Source organism: Elephas maximus, chromosome 19 (assembly GCF_024166365.1).
Source record: "Elephas maximus indicus isolate mEleMax1 chromosome 19, mEleMax1 primary haplotype, whole genome shotgun sequence".
Taxonomy (NCBI): domain Eukaryota; kingdom Metazoa; phylum Chordata; class Mammalia; order Proboscidea; family Elephantidae; genus Elephas; species Elephas maximus.
In genome coordinates this window covers 10,936,193-10,952,231 of record NC_064837.1, presented here as the reverse complement: position 1 = coordinate 10,952,231, position 16,039 = coordinate 10,936,193, and the positions used below count along the sequence as shown (strand labels likewise).

At 44.5% G+C, this 16,039-nt stretch overlaps 1 protein-coding gene across 24 annotated transcripts in view; it reads left to right on the top strand.

Moving 5' to 3' along the window:
- The window catches only part of USP43 (ubiquitin specific peptidase 43), a 191,584-nt gene that overhangs the window by 72,154 nt on the left and 103,391 nt on the right, over positions 1 to 16,039 (top strand). The window lies entirely within an intron of this gene.

The following is a 16,039-nucleotide window of genomic DNA, read 5'->3' as shown; positions in this document are numbered from 1 at the left end:
AATCAGTTGTTAGGAGAGTTTATTTGACTCTCAAATAAGGTCTTCCCTGACCAAGCCTTCGCCCACCTCTCCCACCCCATCCACTGCTCTCCAGCCACAGGCGCGTTCTTTCTCTGGTCTTCTGGGGTTTCCGTTCTAATGGGGAAGATGAAGTGTAAACACGCAAACTAATAGAGTGATGTGGCTAGAAGCAGTACCAAGGGCTAAGTGGTAGATAATCGGAGGAAGAAGACATTGATCTGGGGACGAGGGAGAAGGGGAGCAGAAGACCCTGTTAGATAAGGTGGGTAGGAAAGACCTTTCTGAGTAGGTGGCACTTGAGCAGACACCTGAAGTGAGGGAGAGAATGAGTCGTGTTGAAGTCTGGAGAGTGTGTTCCAGACAGAGAACTACCAACAGTGAAGGATCTGAGGTGGGAGTGAGCATGGGATAGGTGTCAGCAGCAGAAGGAAACCAGAGTCGTGGCCAGAGCAGGATGAATGAGGAGGAGGGCGATGGGAGGGAGGCAGGGGCTAGATCGTGACCTCGGATCATGGTACAAGCATGGATTTTACTGGAAGTGCAGTGGATAGCTATAGAGGATTTTGAACAGGGAAAGATGGGATCTTATTTGTATTTTTAAAACACCTACCCTGGCTGCTGAGTGGAGATTACATCATAGAGGGGCAAGAGTAGAAGGAAGAGTGCCAGTTAGGAGGCTATTACAGTTATCTAGGTGAGAAAGTGGTGCCTCAGACTAGTGTGTTAGGTAAGAGATGGTCAGGTTCGGGATATATCTTGGAGACAGAGCTAACAGCATTTTCTGATTTTGCCTGTGGGGTGTGAGGGGAAGAGTAATTAAGGATGACTCTTTGTTAGGGCCTAAATAACTAAGTCAATAGTGATACATTTCATAACATGGAAAGATTGGGAAGGAGCAGAGTCAGTTTTGGGGGAAATCAAGAAATGTTTGACATGGTCATTTTGAGATTCCTGGAAGACATCCAAGTCAAGACGATAATTAGGCAGTTGTCTAGCACAAATCTAAGCTGAGAAGTGTGCCCAGGGCTAGAGGTAAAAATTTGGAAATTATCAGCCCGTGCGTGGAATGTAAGACCATGGGGCTGGCTGGGCTCTCCCAGAGATATAGTAAAGATAGAAAACAGTGAAAACGTAGGATCAAACCCTGGAGCTCCCCACAGGGAGCTTGGTTGAGCAGAGGTGAAGCGGCCGACAAAGAAACTGAGAAGGAGCAGCCAGTGAGATGGGAAGAAAGCCAGTCCAATGTGACTCAGAGATGCGAGAAGAACACGGTCGTGGATGTGGTCAGCTGTGTGAAATACCACCGAGGGACTGAGCTAGATGAGGACGGAAGCTGACCATGGAGCTGACCGGGGGAGGATGCCCAGCGCGGGCCAAGCTCATCTGTAGTTAGTGTAGGGGAGGAAGATTAGAAGCGTGGCTGCAGTAGACGGAGAAGAGGCTGGGGTTGAGGAGGTGACTGTGGGTGTAAATGCCACCATATATGGTCATTAGAAGGCCGGTGGCTGCTGAGGAGTGTGGGCTCACGGCAGGTTTTGTTTTTCTTTGCTAAATGGGAGACGATAGAGCACCTTAGTGTTCAGATGATCCAGTCTAGAGGGCGAGAGAGAGGAAGATGCAGGAGACTGGGGGAATAACTGTGGAAACGGTCCTTAAATAAGAATGGTGTGTATATGTGTATGCATTGAGTGTGGGGTGTGTGTGAGTGTGTGTTTGTGTGTGGGGGGATGGGGTGTGTGGGGGGTGTGTGTGTGTGTGGTGTGTGTGTGAGTGTGTGTTTGTGGGGATATGGGGTATGTGGGGTGTGTGTGTGTGGTGTCGAATGTATGTATGCAGTGTACATGGTGCGTTTGTATGGTGTGTATGTATGGTGTGCACATGTGTGGTGTGTGTAGCATGTGCTGTTTGTGTGTGCTGTGTATGATATGTGTGGGGTTATACGGCTTGTGGGATGTATGTATGTATAGTGTCTGTGGTGTGTGTGTATAGTGTGGTGTGTGTGATGTGTGTGGGCTATGGGGTATGTGGTATGCATGTGGGGGTGTATATGTGTAGTGTCTGGGGGGTGTGTGTGGTCTGGTGTGTATGTGTCTTCAGCCTCTGTGCTCCTTCAGTGAGAAGACTGTAACACATTCTAATTACTCTTTAATTTTCTTGATTCCTATTAGCGCATGTATTCAATTTTTAAGCTTTTTTTTATTAAAGTCTAGTATACATACAGTAAGTATACTAATCACAAGTGTACACCTGATGAATTATCATAAAGTAAATGTACCCATGTAACTATCACCCTGATTAAGATAGAGAAGGTTCCAGAAATCTGCTCCTGCCCCAGTCATTCCTATTTCCCTTCTCCCCAGAGGTCAGAGTAGGCATTATTCTGACTTCTAACACTGTAGATTAGTTTTGCCTGTTTTGGAACTTTGTATGAAGGGAATCATATTATATACATTCTTTTTGTTTAGCCTATTTTGCTTAACATTGTGAGACATATATATTTGGTCTGTAGCAATAGTTCTTTCATTTAATGCCTTTTGTCAAAGAGATAACTCAGAGACATATAGTTTTACGTACTATGTTATATATGAGAAAGAGAAAGGTATGCTGTTGTCTTTTGACTGTTCACTATTGTCAATTAAAAAAAAAAAAAAAAATCCAGAGATTTGCAAAAGAAAGAGCAAAGGGTTGGGGGAACCCATCTTTTTTTTTCTTCTAAGTTTTATTTACCAATTCAACAGTTTCTTCATGTACCATTGAGGCACACTGATTACATTCTTTGAGTTGTGCAACCATTCTCACGCTCCTTTTCTGAGTTGTTCGTCCCTCATTAACATAAACTTTTTGCTCCCTAAGGTTCCTATCTAATCTTTCTAGTTGCTGTTGTCACTTTGATCCCATATGCAAAACCCAGACCAAACTTGTTGCCATTGAGTCAACTGCAGCTCATAGTGACCCTATAGGACAGAGTAGAACTGCCCCATAGGCAAGGAGTAATTGGTAGATTCGAATTGCTGACCTTTTGGTTAGGAGCCAAGTTCTTAACCACTGTACCATATATGTGCCATAGTTCTTAAAAGAGCATAATGATCAAGGCAGACCTTTTTTGCTAGGTAAGTGAAACTATTGTTTGGTTTTAAGATGACTTCAGGGAATATTTTTGGTTTAAGGTTTAAAGATTATATTTCCAGGCAATAGCTTCAGGGGTTCATCTACCACCCTGTGGTTCCAGAAAGTCTGGAGTCCATGAGAATTTTAAATTCTGTTCTGCATTTTCTGCCTTTTGATCAGGATTCTTCTATGGAATCTTTGATCAAAATGTTCAATAATGGTAGCTGGGCACCATCCAGTTCTTGGCAAAGGAGACAGTTGTTCATGGAGGCAATTAGCCATATATCCATTTCCTCCTCCTATTCCTGACTCTCCTTCTTCCTCTGTTGATCTAGATGAACAGAGAGAGACCAATTGTTGTGCCTTGGATGGCTGCTTTAAGCTTTTAAGACCCCAGGCTCTATGCGACAAACTTGGAGGTAGAACAGAAGCACTAAATATGTTATTAGGCCAGTTAACTGGGGTATCCCGTGAAACCATGACTCTAAACCTCCAGACAAGGAACCAAATCCCGTGACGTGTTTGCTTGCACATAAGCAGCCTCAGGAGCTACTCTTTTTTTTTTTTTTTTTGTCCTTCTTATAAATATATCTATCATACAACTTTTGTCAATTCAGCTTTTTACAAGTGTACAACTTCTTGATAGCAATTACAATAATCAGCTGTGCAACCCTACCATTAATCATTGCAATTTTTCCATCACTGATAATGCCCCTTTTCTTCCTCTCTTCCGCCCCTGGTAACCACTAGTGAACTTTGGTCTCTATACATTTATGTTTTCTTGTCTTTTTATACAAGGGGGGGTCATAAAATATTAGTCTTCCTGTGGTTAGCTTATTTCACTCGGCATAATGTCTTCAAGCTCCATCCACACTGTAGTATCAAGGCTTCTTCTACAGGCTGAGTAGTATCCCATTGTATGTATGTACTACATTTTGTGTATCCATTCATCTATTAATGGGCTTTTAGGTTGTTTCCACCTTCTGGCTATTGTGAATAGTGCAATGAACATTGGTATACAAGTCTCTTTTTCAATCTCTGCTTTCAAGTCTTTTGGGTATATACATAGGAGTGGAATGTCTGGGTCATATGGTAGTTCTATTTTTAGTTTTTTGTGGAACTGCCACACTGATTTCCACAATGGCTGTATCATTTTGCATTCCAGCCAGTGATGGATAAGAGTTCCAATTTCCCCGCATCTTTGCCAACATTTGTTATTTTCTGTTTTTTTTTTTTTTTTTCATTCTTAGCCATCCTAGTAGGAGTGAAATGGCATCTAATTGTGGTTGTGATTTGCACTCTCTGACAGCTAATGACACTGAACATTTTTTCATGTGTCTTGTGGCCATTTGAATGTCCTCTTTGGTGAAATGTCTATTCAAGTCCTTTGCCCAGTTTATGATTGGGTTACTTGTCTTTTTGTTGTTGTCAAAGTTTTATATATATTTTTTGGTTATTAGATTCTTATCAGAGATAAGGTTTCTGAAGATATTCTCCCAGTCAGTAGTTTGTCTTTTTACTTTTTGGGTAAAGTCTTTTGATGAACATTTTTAATTTTTATGAGGTCCCATTTATTTATTTCATCTTTTGCTGTTTGTGCTTTTGTTATTATGTTAGATAATCCATTGCTGAAAGCTAGGCCTGACAGCGTTGCCCCTTCTTGTTCTTCTAAGAATTTTATGGTTTTAGTTTGCATATTTAGGTCCTTAATCCATTTTGAATTTATTTTTGTGTATGGTGTGAGACGTGGGTTCTGTTTCATTTTGCTGCATGTATAAATCCAATTTTCCCAGCACCATTTATTGAGGGGACTCTTCTTTCCCTATTGAGTGGACTTAGCACCCTTGTCAAAAATCAGTTGATCATAGATGTGCTGGGTTATTTCTGGACTCTAAATTCTATTCTGTTGGTCTAAATGTCTATTGTTATACCAGTACCAGCCTGTTTTGACTACTGTAGCCGTGGAGTATATTTGAAAATCAGGAAGTGTAAGTCCTCCCACTTTGTTCTTCTCTTTCAACATTGTTTTAGATATTCAGGGCCTTTTGCCATTCCATATAAAGTTCAGGCTTGGTTTTTCTATTTCTGTAAAGAAGGCTGTTGGAATTTTGATTGGGATTGCATTGAATCTGTAGATCGCTTTGGGTAGTACTGACATCTTAACAATATTAAGTCTTCCAGTCCATAAACATGGAACATCTTTCCATTTATTTAAGTCTTCTTAAATCTCTTTCAGCATGTTTTATACTTATTGTATAAGTTCTTCACGCCCCTGGATAGATTTATTCCTAGGTATTTTAATCTCTTAGAAGCTATTGTAAGTGGGGTTGTTTCCCTATTTCCCTTTGAGATTTCTCACTGCTAGTGTCCAACTGATTTTTGTTTGTTGACCTAGTACCCTGCAACTTTGTTATATTCCTCTATTAGTTCTAGAAGTTTTCTTGTGGACCCTTTGGAATTTTCTATGTATAGAATCATATCATTTGCTAGTAGAGATAATTTTACTTCTTTTTTTCCAATCTTGAAAGCTTTTATTTATTTTTCTGTCTTATTGTTCTGGCTAGGACTTCTGATACAATATAGAATAGAAGTGGTGAGAGCGGGCACCCTTGTCTTCTTCCGGATTTCAAGGGGAAAGCTCTGTCTTACTCCATTAAGTATAATGTTGGCTGTTGGCTTTTCATATATGCCCTGAATCATACTGAAGAATTTCCCTTCTACTCCAGTCTTCTTTAGGATTTTTGTCAAGAAAGGTGTTGGATTTTATCAGACACTTTTTCTGCATCCATAGAGATGATCATATGCGTGGCCCCCTCCTTCTTTTCTTGGGTTCACTGATGGGCCAGAATCTACCACAGAGGTCACCCTGAGTGGTCTGACCTGAAAAGTTTGACTTGACCGTCAGGGGAAACATCTTGAACTATTATGGATTTCTGGGTTCTTGAGTTATTTATGGGTTCTCCAAAAATCCTTGCTGTGGACCATAACCTCCTGGTTCTCTCTGTGCAGTGTATGCCTTCTGTGGCTCCTCCTTCTCTGTCCTCCCATGGCACCTCTGCCTTGGTGGATTGCACCATTTCCAGCATCAAAATTTCCCAATTATAAGAGTATTTCACATTTTGTTTATTTATTCTATTGTATTTAGATATTGGGGTTGTTTCTGGTTTGCTGCTTTGGAAAATTACTGCTATGAACTTAATTGTTCATGTCTTTCATTGTATTTATGACTGCATTTCTGATGAGTGCATAACTAGGAATGGACTTGCTGGGGCAGCAGCTGCTTATTTTTGTATTTATAACGCCACTGTATCAAAGCACTCAACACAGTTCTGGCATCTACCAGATTCTTATTAGATATTCATTAGTGAATAAATGGGATCGTAAAAATGGTGTGGTGGAGGCATCAGACCTCCTCTAACTTCACAAGTGGGAAGGAGAGTCAAGATCAACAGCCCAAGGCTGATTCCTCTGAGGAGGAGGTCAGACATACCTCTACCCTCCAAACTTTTTTTTTTTTTTCCACCAGTTCTGACACCAGCCATCCCTCCCACGGGGCTCTCAACTTCCCTGATGGGTTTGATAATTCGTTGCAGTGGCCATGCAGAACTCATAGGTTATAGGGTTTGTTAGGGAAGGAACAGGTTACAATTCAGGATTAGAAATGATTCAGGATACAGTTCTTGGATCAGTACAGCCTACCCTCAGCTGTGCCACCAGGCAGACCTCTCTCCGGCCCTCGGCCCCTTGGGCCAGCTTCTTCCCTGCTTGGTAAGTGTTAAAAGCTCTTTTGCTCCACCAGTAAACCTTGGCCCAAAGGCGCTCAGCTCTCTTGCTTCACGGGTTGGTGAGCCTCACTGCAGCCGTCTCGCGCTGGCCTCCTCGTTCCTGCCACCTCGCGCCACTATTGCTTTAGCTGCTGCTGCACTACCCTCTCTCGCTGTCCTCTGTGTGATTGCACCTCTCTTTCTGTGTCTCCCGGGTCTAGGAGGTTCTCAGCACAGGGACCCCAGGTCCAAAAGACATGCTGTGCTTCCATCTCTTCCTCTTGGTGGTAGTGAGGTCCCTCCTTCCTGCCTCTGGGATGGCTCATTTTGAGCTTAGTGGGATGGCAAAACTGACCCTCGTTAGAGTTCCATACACCTTGTTTGCATGGTCCCACTCCCACAAGGGTGCCGTGCACCTTATTTACATTTTTAGAAAGCTATCCAAGCCCCTTGGTGGGCCACAAACACCTCATCTGTATAGTCCCACCCAGTTATTTGGTGGGAGTTACAAGACCATGGTGGGAAAGGCCATGTAAAAGCAATCCATCACCCTGCAAGAATAGAATGTTCAAGCTATGGTTTTAGATTATTTAAGTCAACCTTCTGGTTTACAATGGTTTATGTTTCACATTTTGGTTAATTTATTCTTCAGTGTTTGGCGTTGTGCCTCACGATATTTCACTGTTAGAAAAAATGCATCTCTGCGTGCATCTTGGATTTGTGTCTGATTTCCTTGGAATACATTTCTGTGCAGACACACTGTTTAATGTGTTGTGGTCTGGCTCTCCTTGTCTGGGCATTGCTTTTTCCCCTCGTATTTTCATGACTGCACGTTTAGGGCAACACCTGTAAAACAAAGGAATCCCTTGGTGGCACAAATGGGTTAGCACTGGGCTACTAACTGACAGGTTGGAGGTTCGAACCCACCCAGAGGAGACTTGGAAGAAAGGCCTGGTGATCTGCTTCTGAAAAATCAGCCATTGGAAACCCTCTGAAACACAATTCTACTCTGACACGCATAGGATCGCCATGAGTCAGAATTGACTTGACAGCGACTTTTTTTGTTTTCTTTTATGTGAAACAGAAAAGACTTTCCCAAGCTTGTTCATTCCCATCAGCATTGTCTCTGACAAGCTCATAAATCCATCCCAGCTCTGTCTTACGGAGCAGTACCTCAGGCCATTTCTCAGGGCTCCCACGGAGAGATGTGTTTGACACTCCCTTGAGGAGGCAACTTCAAAGGATGGCCCAACTTTTCACAAGGTGCTCAGATAGGGGTCAGGCGCAGCCACAGGAAAACTCCCCATCTCTGCTGCTTGCAACAGAGGGGCAGGGTGGGAAGTAACATTTGTTGAGGAATAACTTTCCACCAGATCCTGGCAGGCATTTCACTTACTTTATCTAACGTAGTCCTCAAAAACGCAGGGAGAGGCGCAATTATAGCCAATTTTTACAGAGGAGAAAATGGAACCCGGAAGTCACCAACCATAAGCTCACCTACTGGAAATGTTGTTAGCTGCTGTCAAGTTGGCCCCAACTCGTGGCGACTCCACGTACAACGGAACAAAAGGCTGCGCCGTCCTGCACCATCTCCAAGCTTGGTTGTGGATCGGATAGTTGTGATCCGTGGGTTTTACACTGACTGATTTTTGGAAGTAGATCGTCAAGGCTTTGTTCCTCCTCCTTCTTAGTCTGGCAGCTCCCCTGAAACCTGTTCAGCATCACAACAACACAGAAGCCTCTGCTGATAGATGGGTAGCGGCCGTGCATGAGATGCGTTGGCCAGGAGCTGAACCTGGGCCTCCCGCACCGGAGGCAAGAATTCTCCCACTGAACCACCGGTGTGGCACGGCTGAAAATGGACCTCAGTCCCCTCTGGTTGCCAGTCCTAGCTCCGAGACTCTCAGACGTAAATTCCAACTTAGAGTTTCTTCCATTCAGACACTGCAATAACCTTGCCTCTAAGGGGAGCTTTCCCTCTTCACAGATTTTGAAACCTGTTTGAAAGGCTATGAAATGGTTGAAAAATCCAGCCTTGTTTTCTTGTTATTCATAAACCTGGGCAAGATCAAAATCTAGGATATTGATTTTCACTAACAGTTGGTGCCAACACTTCCCCTCACCTCCATGGGTTTGGAAATATGTGGGAGGGTGTTTTTGGCTATCACAGTTACTAGGAGCTGGGGAAGAGAGGGAGGCCACCAACGTTTGCCGTTAGTTGCCATCGAGTTGGCTCTGACTCTTGGCGACTTTATGTACAATAGAATTAAATGTCGCCTGGTCCAGCACTACCTTCATGATCGTTTGTATGCTTAAGTTCATTACTGTGGCTCTCTTGTCAATCCATCTCTTTTGAGGGTCTCCCTCATTTTTGCTGAGCTTCTACTTTACCAAACATGATGTCCTTATCCAGCAATTGGTCTTTCCTGATGACATGTTCAAAGTAAGTGAGCTGAAGTCTCGCCATCCCCGCTTCTAAGAAGCATTCTGGTTGTATACTGGCATTTAGTGTCCTGCAATGCCCAGGGGAGGCCTGGTGGCACAGTGGTTGAAGTGCTTGGCTGCTAACCAAAAGGTTGGCAGTTCAAACCCACCAGCCGCTCCACGGGAGAAGATGTGGTAGTCGGCTTCTGTAAAGGTTTACAGCCTTGGAAACCTGGTAGGGCGGTTTTACTCTGTCCTAAAGGGTCACTATGAGTGGGAATCTACTTGACAGGAGTGGGTTTGGTTTTTTTTTTGGAATGCTTAGGGATGGTACCAGTCAGTAAAGAATTGTCCTTACCAAGGTCAGCACCCCACTTTAGAGAAACACTGTTAAGCCTAAGGCAGAGGCGTAGCGAGGGTAATCAGCCTCCCTTCCCTCCTCCATGATGCTGGCAGGGGGTGGGGCTTGCCGGCCAGCCTCATCTGGTGCCCCCTTGGACTTGTGCCTTCAGGCAAATGCTCATTTCTGGTCCCCCTCGCTATGCCTCTGGCCTGAGAACATCATCTTTCTGGTGGCTCTGGTTATGGCGGGACATAGTAACAATGAAGACTTCTTAAACTGAGATGGGTGAGTCCAAGTTTTGTAGGGAATATCTAGTAAACTAGCTGTCCTCAGGTTGACTCTGACTCTTGGTGACTCCATGTGTGTCAGAGAGGGGCTGTGCTCCATACCGTTTCAATGGCTGATTTTTCCGAAGTAGATCCTCAGACCTTTAGTTCAAGGCACCTCTAGGTGAACTCGAACCTCCAGTCGTCCCATTGGCAACCAAGGGCATTAATGTTTGCACCACTGACGGGCTCCCTGGCTATAGCGTATACACTTGGGAGTGGTGGGGGAGTGGTGCTCCATAAGAAAAAAATATAAAAATACCTTATTGTGCCATTTTTATAAAAACATGCCTATGGGTTCGAGACTTCAGCCTCCTTAGCTTCTCCATATAATAACAACCTTCAATTATAAAAGTTTCCTCTGTGGCTTTTATTGTGCCTCAGAGGTTGGCTTTCTCCTTTTCAGTGTTTACTGCAGAGGAAGGCATTTCAATTCTGATTTCCTCTTTGATCTAAAAGTTTATCTGGGAGTTTGTTTCTTAGTTTCAGTTATTTCATTTTTTTGTCACCTTTTTCTTTATTTCCGATTTCGTGGCTTATGATTCAAGAACGTGGTTTAGAAAATTACTCCTTTATTGATTCTGAGTTGTCTTTGTGATAAAGTACATGCTGATCATTTTGTAAATGTTCCCTGTAAAATAATGTATGTTCTCTGTTTGCGGGCTGCGAGTTTTGTATCGTAACTATTAGGTTAGGTGATTGTTTTATTCAATTCCCCTATGCTTTTAAATCTGCCTTATCTAGCTCTGCCTGGATTTAGGAGGTATAATAAAACCTTCCTCTTTAACTGTATTTTTATCAAGTAATCCTTGAATCTTAATACTTTCTGGGTTATATTGTAAGCTGCTTTGTTAATAGGTATTCACAAGTCTATGACCATTAGATCTTCATAACTTGTGCCCTTTATCCTTCTAATGTTGTGCTTCATCCTGTTTAGTGTTTTTAACCTCAAGTTAGGTCTTGTTCAAGATGAATAATTTCACCTCCTCCTTTTGTTTCTTCGCATTTGCCTGGTAGGTCTTTACCCATCTCTTTATTGCTTTATGAGCCTACCTTTTTGAGTTAGTTTTAAGTGATTTCTGGTAAACAGCATCCTATGGTTTTTTTTTTTTTTTAATAAGTAAAAATTTCAGTGTCTGTCTTGTAATGGGAGAATGCAGTTCATTCATATCTAAGGTAACACCTGCAAAACGTGATTTCATCTGAGAATTTGTATTTTTTATCTTTCCTGGTTTGGTCTTGTTACTTTTTCCTTTTTATCCCCCTTGTTAATTTGTAAGTTCTGCTGTTGTTACTTCACACATTTTTCTACTGTTATGTGGATGTCAGAGGCCAGCTACTTCCCTGAGGATTCCTTGGGTGGTACAGACAGTTACCATGCTTGGCTGCTAGCAGGAAGGTTGGAGGTTCGAGTCCACCCAGAGGCACCTCAGAAGAAAGGCCTGGTGATCTATTTCCAAAAAATCATCCACTGAAAACTCTCTGGAGCGTAGCTCTACTCTGACGCTCATGGGTTGCTGTGAGTCAGAATCAACATGATGGCAACTGGCCAATCCCCCAAGGCACTCTGTGTCACCACCAGCTCCTCTCCTTCCTCCATAAGGTGAGACCTAGACAATACTTCCGTGTCACCACTCTTTCCCTGCCTTTCACCTCCTCCCTCTGGGCTGTTTTAGAGTCCCCCACGCCCAACTCTTAGCTTTTGCTGAGATGGGTCAGTACTCTGCAGTGTTGATTCAAATGCCCCTTGTGGTCCCTCTTCTGTCCCGAGCGCACTGACTCAGCCTGATGTTCCATGCTCTGTCCGTCTGTCCTTGTCTGCAGAACGGACCGCATGGATGCAGGGCCACAGCTCATCGCTGCTGTTCTGCCCTTTGTCATCCCCTCCCGGAAGGCTTGGCTCTGGTTCATTCCTATTTGGTCAGAGCTCTTTCTCAGCTATGTGGCTGATACACTCTCTAAATCCTTGCCCAGCCACAAATCTTTTCTTTCACCTGCAAGTGAGTGGCAGCTCGGTTGCCTGCAGGGCTCTGGAGTGACATCCTTTTCTCTCAGGCGTCTGTAGAGACTTTCCCACGGTCTCCCAAGCCCCAGAATTGCAGGTGAGAATCCTTTTGATGTGAGAGTCACTTGTTATTTCTGCCTGGAAGCTTTACAGATTCTCTTTTTGAGCTTGGGGTTCAGGAATTCTACAGAATATGCCCAGGGTGTTTTCGTTCATCAACCCTGCCTAGAGCTAAGGGAGGCCTTTCTTTCTATAAGCTCAGGCCTTTTTTGTAGGGGAAATTTTCATTTATTTTTTGCTTCATTATTGTCTCTCCAGAGTCCCTGCATGGTGCAAACAGTTAACACACTTGGCTGCTAACCTAAAAATTGGTGGTTTGAGTCCACCCAGAGGCACCTTGGAAGAAAGACCTGGTGATCTGCTTCCAGAAGAACAACCATCGGAAACCCTGTGGGGCACAGTTACACTCTGACACACACAGGGTTGCCATGAGTCAGAATGGGCATGATGGCAGCTGGTTTTGTTGTCTCTCCTGCTTCCTAAATCCCTACCATTTGTCTGTTGGGTCTTCTGGTCTCTAAGTACCTGCTCCTCCTCCTTTTTCCCTTGTGATGCATATCTCTTTGCCATTTTGCTCTGTGGTCTGAGATGTTTCTTTCACTTTGTCTTTCAGATTGTTCATTTGAGTCTCGATAGTAACCAATCTTTCAGTTCATTTTCTCAATTTTAAAACTTGGAAGTCACATTTTTGGGTTATTTTGTTCTTCTGTACTTGAATGTCCTTAGGAATTTTTAAGTTATCTGTTTTCTCCAGTGGTTCTATTTCATTAGTAGTTTGATTGTTCTGTTTATTCTTTAATGTAGGTGTTTACAGCAATCAATTTCCCTCTGAGCACAGCTTTCGCTGTGTCCCGTAAGTTTCAAGGTGTTATATTTCTTTTTCATTCGACTAAGTGTTTTCTGATTTCTCTTTTGGTTTCTTCCTTGACCCATTGGTTTGTTCTGTTTGTTCTTAATTCTCTGGCTGCAGGACCCCTATGTGTGGTTATTTTTCTGTTTCTGCCCAGTGGAGCTCTGACCGGCTGTGATTCTTGGGAGCGAAGGAAGGCACAGTGGTCTCGGCTCCCGATGGCCGATGGCCAGTGGTAGGACCAAAACCAACCAGACCCATTGCCGTCAAATTGATTCTGACTCATAGCGACCCTATAGGACATAGTAGAACTGCCCCATAGGGTTTCCAAGGAGCGGCTGGTGAATTTGAACTGTGGACCTTTTGGTTAGCAGCCGTAGCTCTTAACCACTGCAGCATATCCTTTTTCCTTCACAGCCTTGTCCCATTGTCTCAGTCTCAGAGGTGGAGATGCCCGATTTCCTTAGCCAAGGATAGAAAGTCATATAGGAATCAAGGTGGCTACATGGACAGGAACAGGCATGGCATTTCTCAGGACAGTATCCACTAGTTCCAGAGCCCTCCTGTGGGTGCGGCCGTGCCCACCAGGGCAGAGGCACCAGCTGTGCAAAGAGGGCTCTCGCGGGACCCGAGAAGCTCATCCTGTGTCCTCTGGGGCCTGTATAACCTTCAGGAAGAACTTAGCTATCCACATTCTTAATGTCAACTGTTCATTGGCTCCGGGTCCTTCCTGGTTCAAACTGGGTGTGAGCAAGGCCACAGACTCCTCTTGGAGTGGGGATGGGGAATTCGGGGAGGGGGAGCCTGAACAGCACACCTGCATCTAGCTCCCAGCATCCCAGAAGTCCATTTCCCAAGCGGGGAGCATCCAGACAAGAAGGGCGCTGCTTAGTAGATATGGCAGCAGGCTCTGCCTTAAAGGCCCTAGAGAGCACAAACTGTTTGCCCTCGGGTATTAACTGAAAGGTTTGCAGTTAGAATCTACCTGGCGGCACCACAAGAAAGGCCTGGCGTTCTACTGCTGTAAAGACCACAGCCAAGAAGACCCTATGGAGCACAGTTCTACCTGACACACGTGGGGTTGCCATGAGTCAGAGTTGACAGCAACTGGAACTGGGACAGCTGTGTTCTCATTTCCTTCTGTCCTTACACCATTTATGTCTCAGTTTACCCAATGCTCTTTCTCAGATCGCGTTATAGTCCAATAAATAGCATGAAAGAAAGAAAAGAGTGCCGAGGGGGCTTTTTCAGCGCTGTCTTGAGAAAGAGGAGAAACGAGTTTCTCTGGCCTCTGCGAGGTCTGTGAAATATAGCTCAAGTGCTGATGTCAGCTCTGGCCGCAGGGCCTTTCATACCAGGAAGAAAGGAAGGGCAGCTATTTAGGTCGGCTGCCAAGTCATCTAACCACCTGCGAGGGCTGCAGACGACCTTCTCTCCTTTTGAAAGGCTAAAAGTCACAGCTTTGTCCTCCTCACACAAAGCCTCCCTTCTGGCCTTCCCGGGGCTGGGGGACAGAACAAATCTCACACATGTCCCAGATACCAGAACCTTTTTTTCTGAGGTATGGGAATTTAATGGGGGAGCAGCCAGATCAATCCAAATGGAAATTACAAGTATTTTGAGTGCAATTGTGTCTATTGCTGGTAACACAAAAAAAAGAGGGCAGAAAAAAATACAAAAAAAATTATCTGTGAAAACCCTGAAAGGCAAAATGTCCTAGGAACCCCTGATGTGCTGTCAAAGTCCTCCTGTGGCTAACAGGCTCTACCCCTCTTCAGTCCCTTCTTCCTGGGAAGCCTGGCTAACGAGGACTGTGCTTCCCCCGTGGTGCTCACAGGGACCCTGCCCCGTTCCTCTGTTCTCCCCAAGCCCTCTGCTGTGCCTCTGGAAGCCCGGGGTCTTTCTCCTTAAAGCGCCACTGTCTCGCTTTGCTTGTGCTACCGGAGCACAGACACCAGGGGGTGGGTTTAAAGAACAGGAGTCTATTTTCTCACAGCTGTGGTGGCTAAAAGTCCAGATCGGAGTCTTTGCTGTGTGGATGGCTTCCTTGTTGGTAGCTTCGGGCACTCCTTGGTTCCTTGGCTTGTAGGCGATCGTCACCTGGTGTCTGTCTTTCCCCGTGTGTGTCACCCATGTGTCTATTCTGGTGTTTTTGTAACAGAAGTGATTAGGTTTAGGGTCTACCCTACACTGATATGATCTCAACTGATTGATTATTTACATTCCCTTAGATGATATTATGGCAGGTGAATACAGTACATTATATTAGATGTGGTTATGTTACATCACGGGAGACACTTGTGGTTCGAGGGTAGAATTCTCACTTTTCGTGCAGGAGACCCGGGTGCCGTTCCAGCCCCTGCACCTCGTGCACCGTCCCTACTTGGCTATCAGTGGGTGTTGTTTTGATGCTGAACAGGTTTCAGCAGAGCTTCCTGACGAAGAAGAAAGGACTGGCCATCCCTTTCCCAAAGCCAGCCAATGACAACCCTATGGATCCACAGCCAAACACTGCACAGGACTGGTAGCATCTTGTTCCTTTGTTCATGGGGTCACCATGAGCGGAAACAGGCTCGATGGCAGCTAACAACAAAACAACAACATTCGGTTACATTATGGAAGCTAATCTGCTCACTTAAGGCCAGCTGATCTAATCACCTGCAGCTACACCGTGACAGCAACTGGACGAGTGTTTGGCCGAACAGCCGGGAACCAAAGCCTAGCCAAGTTGACACATAAACTGTCACAACTCTTTTTTTTGTGACAGTGGCCCTTGCTCATTTTTGGAGTTGCTCGCATACTCCTTGAGGATCCAGCATATTGAGAGTGGACAGTTGCGTGAAAGGTTTGTGTTGTTGACTGAGTCTTCCCTAAACACATGTGACTTTCCTTGACCATGTGGACTGTGTGTTTCTGCTGAAGGTTTCTTTCTCGGTGATTGTAGGCATCCTGTAAATCAAGGCATTTTAATGGCACAAGAACTAGTGGCTGAGTGTTTCTTAAACTTCAGCACACAGTTTGGTTATGAGTATGTTTGCTTTAGATTGTTGATGCAGGAAAGAATGAAGAAGAAAGTAAGCCATAATAGCACCCCCTGGCCCCCTGCACACCTCGTTGTTTTAGCATTCATTTCTTCAT